Source organism: Populus euphratica, unplaced genomic scaffold, assembly GCF_000495115.2.
Source record: "Populus euphratica unplaced genomic scaffold, PopEup_1.0 scaffold59.1, whole genome shotgun sequence".
In the NCBI taxonomy this organism is placed as follows: domain Eukaryota; kingdom Viridiplantae; phylum Streptophyta; class Magnoliopsida; order Malpighiales; family Salicaceae; genus Populus; species Populus euphratica.
Window position 1 is genome coordinate 630,223 of NW_011499940.1, and position 7,175 is coordinate 637,397.

At 36.9% G+C, this 7,175-nt stretch overlaps 1 pseudogene; it reads left to right on the plus strand.

Moving 5' to 3' along the window:
• Positions 1 to 1,274: 1,274 nt before the first annotated feature.
• On the plus strand, positions 1,275 to 6,674 carry LOC105136934 (uncharacterized; annotated as a pseudogene).
• The last annotated feature ends 501 nt before the right edge of the window (positions 6,675 to 7,175 follow it).

A 7,175-nucleotide genomic window follows, 5' to 3' on the forward strand; every position in this document is an offset into this window, starting at 1 on the left:
AAGAAACTGCAAGTCTCAGTTATCTTTGAGCAAATTTATAAATTATTGGAAGTAGCTTTATATATTGATATCGATTGCTGGATTTGGTAAATCTGCATTCATTTAAATAGTTCAGATCGGTGTCATAGTGCCTAATCGACTATAAAATGTCAATTAGTAAACTAAAACAAGGTTGGCCCTGTGTGATCCATAGCTTGACTATATTTTCCTTGTCAATCTTGTGTCTCCTCCATAAGTTTTGGATTCTTTTCTTTGGGGGACCTTTGACTTGATTCCTTTGTCAATTTTTGTAGTTTATTGCTATTTCCGTGAATCTTACTATCACAAGATAGGTGTTGCACTTACTGGCAGAGGCATCATCGAGATATGATGTGTTTTAAACGTTGGTGTGGATGAGGAAGCGCCTCCAATGAAGAAGTCAAAACTGGGAGCTCGAAACAATAGATCCAAGATGGACAATTCAGTTGAATTAAACAGGCTAAAAGGAAGACCTAGAAAAAAGCCAATAGAAGAATCATCCAGTAATGAAGCCACAAAGGCTTTTAATTAAGATGCCAAAAGGAAGATCTAGAAAAAGGCCAAGAGAAGAATAACCCGGTAATGAAGCCACGGCGGAGATTTCATCTAGGAGGCCAAAAGGAAGACCTAGAAAAAAGCCAATAGAAGAATCACCCAGTAACGAAGCCATGAAGGAGATTTTAGCTCTAGTTAATGAAGCCACAAGGGAGAATTTAGCTCAAGTTAAGAGGCCACGAGGACAACCTAGAAAGAACCCAACAAATGATACTCTTGATAATTTGGATAGCAGCAACCAATATGTCCAAGTTCTCGCTATTGAATACCCACAAGAGTCACCTGGACTGCTTGCTATAGAAGGTATTTCTCAAAACATCCTAGATGAGGCCAAACAAAAACGCAAGGTGAAAGAACAAAAAAATTTCACCAAATAGCTATCTGATTGTAATTCAAATCTTAAAACTACCGCACAAAGTAGAAGATTGAAAAGTAAGGCAAGGAAGGGAATTAATTATGATGGCGCTGCTTGTCCACTGTTATTGACTCATAATGAAGATGATATGTTTCTTTGGATATCAACTCCACTTCAACTGTAAACTACCAAACACATGAGAATTCTGGACTCAACACTGCAATGCCAGCTTATGGTTCTGATAATGTTTCTTTGGATATCAGCTCCACTTCTTCCATTCCAAAGGATGCAGATTTGCCAAGAGTTGTATTATGCCTAGCTCACAATGGAAAAGTTGCATGGGATGTCAAATGGCGGCCTTGAAATGCACCCCATTCCAAATGCCAGCATCGCATGGGCTATCTTGCTGTCTTGCTAGGAAATGGATCTTTGGAAGTGTAAGTCATCTTCTTCACGTGGATTAGTGTGAGATAATATTCATAGCAAGGAAGGATTGACGTTTCTATAATGACCAATAGTTCTAGCATTTTCAGATATGATTAATAGAAGGAATTGGTCATATCTAATCATGTTGAGTTATAGACTGAAAAACATAAATGCTGATGATTTCTTGGAAAACTGTAAGGAGACTTTTACACTTGGAATGTTGCAAATTGAAGAAATGCAAACACTATATTAAGTGGTTAGGAAACATATAATTTCATTTGCCCATTATTCCTTTATTTTCCTTTTGCCCCTCAGCATGCCCATAATGTAACTCTTACTATAAGTCTTCTAAATTCTAGGTGTTGCTTTTAATTTTAGGCATAAATTAATTATCAATGTGATGTTCCTCTCCCCCATGCTATGAAATCTGTTTATTCTTCTTCTAATGGAGAAGGCACAGATCCTTGCTTTGTCAACCTAACGCCAGTATTCAGATGTTCAACTCTGAAGTGTGGAGGTATACATAGGTAACATTGTTGATATCTTCTATGCTCCTTATATTTATATGAAGTACTGCTGGAATTTAAGGAGATTGTAGAATACACTTGGGTTTTCGTTTTAACAGGGCTATCTGATATGTAGCTTAGAAACCCCTTTTCGTAGAAATTCTGACCTGGAGAGTTCACCTTCACATGGTATGATTTGGTTTGCAGTATATGGTGGAACCCAAGTGTACCCTTGTACCGTGTTTGTATGAGTGGAGAAAAGTGCATTCATTTATCTAAAGTAGGAAAAACAATAATAGAACGAATGAAAGGACTGCCCCTAAAGTATTTTTCATCCTTGTCTGTATATGTCACATACGAGAATTTGACAATGGGGGTTTTGTGGATTTTGAAGTGATGTGTATGGTTGAATAGAACGATTGATGAAGATCTTTCATCATTGAATTCCAAATTCACCTAACTCAGATTGTTGAAGAGTTGTCATTAATTATAGAGCCTTTTGCTCATTGATCATATTTTTTTTTGCTGTGCACTTTATTATTATTTTGTTTCTATTTTTTTTTTTTCAAATTCTTATACAGCATCCCTTTGGCAGTAGAGTGGTCAGCTTCACACCCTCATGATTACTTGCTGGATGCCATGATGGAACTGTAATATATCAATCATCTTGTTGTTTATGATTATGATGTTATTAATTTAATTGTCTGCCGTGGTTTGGGATAAAGTCTAATCGAGTTGTTGCCTTTCATCACCTCATTTTCAGGTTGCTTTGTGGACATTCACTGCAAGTGGCGCATCTGGTAACAACTAATGAGTCTAATGACTTTCATGTTTTAGTTCTTTCTGTGTGAATTGTGTGGATACAGTTTATGTCATGTTAAATTTGGTTGGAGTTCTGATCTAAATTGATTGATCATTCCATTTTTTTCCCTTTGTTAATCTACAGATACAAGGCCTTCACTTTGTTTCAGCACAGATACAGTTACTATTAGAGCAATCGCATGGGTCCCATCTGAAAGGTTAGTGATGTCAGATGTCTCAGTCTGTTACTTTTCTAGCTGTATGTTTGATTTATCTCTGATATTTTGATGCAAATTTTCACTTTTTTTTATTAGATCTGAAGATATATAATCCTGCTACTTTAGCAATGGCATGTCCCTTGCCTTTAAAATTTCTGTGTTGTCAATAATCATCCAGAAATTTTATCTTGTGTATAATGCTATTTTAACTGTAAAGGGATGCATGGAAACTTTTAAGATGTTTATTTCAAAGAAATTGTACTGGCCAAAGTTTTCATTTCTTGTGCTTATCATTGAGATATGAAATATGCTGCCTCAAAACTTTTTTCCAGTGACCAAGGGAGTCCAAATCTTATCCTCACTGCCGGACATTTGGACCTGAAGTTTTGGGACATACGGTAAGTATGATTTATTTGTTATCACAATTACTTGGCATTATTTTGATATCACTGTTTGCATGTTCCATTTAATATACAAATTCTTAATTGCTCAGTTTGCTTCAGATGAACTTATGGATATGTAATTTTGTATGGAACTTTCAAGAATATGATTTGAATGTTTAATAGAACTACCATGACTGCCTTTTATCCTTGCCCTGGAGTAGACATACTATAATGCACGCCAGTACCACTATGTGCTGTAAGCTTTGGGTGACTGGACTGAGAGCAGAACATGGCTTCAAGTTCAAAAAACTTGGAGACCATTTTCCTTGATGCTTGCACCAAATTTTCATGAACTTTTGTGGTAAATGTTTATAGAGTAACAATCCTCCAAAGAGGTGGAGCATAGTTTTTTTATGAGCTTATTCTAATATTTTGTGACTCTATTCTCTGGTTCCTTTGTGTCTGGGGTTATCACTGGTATAATCACAGCATAAAAAACTCCTGTAAACAAAACATTGATATGCATTTTCCAGTCAGAGCGATATATTTCCATGAATTTTGCATCATTTTGATTTTAGGATTTTGAGTTGAGCATCATCTTATGCTCTTATCATACTTGTCATCTTTATTTGTGGTTGTATTTTTTTGAGGGGCCATTCTCTAATATCCATTTGTCCTCTAGGATTAAGAAAAACTGATCAGGGTGCCTCATGCGTCATGCTCCTCTTTCATACATACAAACATTTCCCTTTTGTCCAGCTTCTCATCTCAACATTAATGGCCAGGAACTCTTTTATAGGTAGTAGAAAAACACACCTGAGAGTTTAATTTACTTCATCAGTTTTCCATGTGGAATACTTTTGCATATGGTGGCTGTATGTATGATGTAACATTGTTGTGTTTTCAGAGCAGGAGGAAGTTCTCAATCCCTATTTTACTAAAAAAAAATTTTTTTAATATAGTTGCTGTATAACTAAGCTTCTGAACAATTGCAGTGATCCACTCCGACCTTTGTGGGACCTTCATCCAGCACCAAAACTCGTATACAGCCTGTATTGACTGCCAGATCCAAGGTGTTGCATTATTTTTGTTAAATAAATCACAGGTTGGGGATTTTATCGATAAGTTTATTCCCTTGTATTGAGCCTTTAATTGTTCACATTTTCAGATGTATAATTTTATCCTTTGATGATGAAATAATAAGACTCCTGAGCTTGTCAAAGGCTGTCAATGGACAACCTTCTGTTGGACCAAAACAACTAGGGATGCACGTTGTTAATTGCTCTTCCTTTGCTATCTGGAGCGTTCAAGTGTCAAGGCTTACAGGTACTCTTGTGTTGTCATTTGCTTTAGTATTGAAATGATACAATTTCATTAATCGCTTAATCAAAATTGGGGGACAAAACGATAGGTGCATTTTCTTCCCTCAGGTTTTTATCATCTTCTTACAGCATTTGTGACTGATGTTGCCTATGCAAGGTTATTTGATTGTTGCATCCTGGGTTCTACTCTTTTAGATTAGGATCCTCTCTTCTACAAAACTACTGTCTTTATCAATATTTTGATTGGTCCTGTTGTTTAGCAACCCAAGAGGCCTACATCAATGGAATTAATTTATGGTTAATGCATAAATAAGTCCCTCTCTAGTATCAAACTTCAAAATGCGTCATCTGGGATTTTTTGATCCAGTCTACCATTCTATTTCTGTTGTTTGTAGCAGATAAATCTAGTTGGAGAAGAAAGTGATCCCATATGCCAGCTGACTAATAATACCCGTTAAGGCCATGAGGTGTCCAAATGAATGCAGATGATTTGGTGAGCTGTTGATTTGAGAAAAATTTTGAACCAATGGAACAAACTTCTAGTTTTGTAAATGGGCCGTCTTCATTCTCCCGTCAGGCCAGCTCTTCTGGAGAAACAGGGTCTCACTTCATTGTCCTGCACTTTCATTGAAAACTTTTTTTTGTAGTGATACATAGTAACTTGGGTATTTCTTTGGTGGAATTTACAATCTGTCTTCTATTTGCATATAACTACAATTGGATCAATCGAAAATGCTTCTTATTATTTGTTGTGTTAGCTGTATCAACCTTTTCATAATTCCATTTTTTTTTTTTTAATTGACAGGCATGGTTGCATATTGTAGTGCAGATGGTACTGTTTGCCGCTTCCAGGTATGATTTATTTCTCCATTGTGATACACTCCTACATAACATCCATGTGACATCCTAGTCTGTGTGTCATGCATGGACCTATTCTCTTGCACTTGTTAATGCTGAGTGCTAAGAGGGGGGAACCACAATGCATCATGAATTTAATTTGGCAGGAGTCTGGTTCATTGGTGTGAACAAGAATTATTTAGTAGCGTACCTGTTTTACATGTCTTGAGCATGTTTGCAAAATTTTGTTTCAATTACTTACACGAGTGACATGAAGGATCGGCATCCAAACACACTCTTGATAGATCTTTGCATGAATAATTGAGACAACTAAAGTCTCTGTCTGATACTTTGATGCTACTCTTTTACCAAACAATTCATAGTAGAGTTTGAATAATTATATATGTGGATGCCCACATCTGTACGTCTAGCCTGCTTCAGAGCATTTGCTAAAGCTTATATAGTGTTGCTTTCATTATCAGCTCACAACCAAAGTAGTGGAGAAAGATCCATCGAAACATAGGGCCCCACATTTTGCTTGTGGGTCCTTGAGTGAGGATGAATCAGCTATTGTAGTTGGCACCCCATTACCAGATGCTCCTTTACCTTTGAAGAGGCTAGTTAACGATGTTGGGAACAATCCAAAATCCAAGCAGCCCTTGTCTGTGTCAAACAAGGCCGCAAAAATCCCAACTTCAGATGATCAACCGTTAGGTAACTGCAAAATTTTCACCCCTGTATTCTTCTTAGCTTTTCTTTTCTTCTCTCTTTTCATCATCAAGTTTGTCGAACTTGTTGCAGCTCTGTGCCATGGTGATGATCCAGGTATGTATGATGGATCAGATGAAACATTGACAGCTTCAAAAAGCAAAAAGAAACCAAAATCTAAAAGTGGGAGTAAGAAACAGGTAGGAGAAGATCAGGCATTGACACGCATCGATGACGAGCAAGATGACTAAAAGAAAGGAAGAGGAAAGGAGGGAGCTGGGAATGTAATTGAAAGTATCCCACCAAAAATTGTTGCAATGCATAGACTTAGATGGAGTATGAACAAAGGTAGTGAGAGATGGCTGTGCTCCGGAGGAGCAGCCGGAATCGTACGGTGTCAAGAAATCAAGATTTCTGATTTTGATATATGCCTGGCTAGGAAGAGATAGCAGCCAGCAAAACGTTAATCATAATCTATGGATATTTAATGTTATTTTCCATAGATTTGGCCTTAAAAAAAAAGTATAATTAAGAATTCTTGAGAAGAATAGTTGAAACAAATTCCTTACTGTTAATCGCCAATAAATAATATTGAAGAATAGAATAAGCGGCAATTCCTCCCGTAAGCGACAGGTCATGAACGGAAATTCTTGTCGGCGATTAATTGGGAAAGGAGTTTGCAATAAATTGAGAAATCAGCGTTATGAACTCGGTGGAGCTCGTGAAAAATAGCTTTCTCCAAAAATCGTTAAATAATCGCCAATACAATGTTAATCGCAAATGACGTGAAATAATCGGAATCCAAATGCCGATTGAATTGTGACTAATTCCTCGCCTATTCATAGGGAAAAGGTCGCGACTTCCTCACCGATTACTCGGGTAGTCAATTCTTCGCAAATCGTTAAATACTCGTGATCTCCTCGTAAACTACTCAGGTTTTCTGCAGGATTTCCATTGGCGCATGCTCGTTGATTCCTCGCCAATCAATAGCGATTTTCTTCATAAATTCATCGCGAATTCCTCATAAATTAATCGGTAAAAGATTC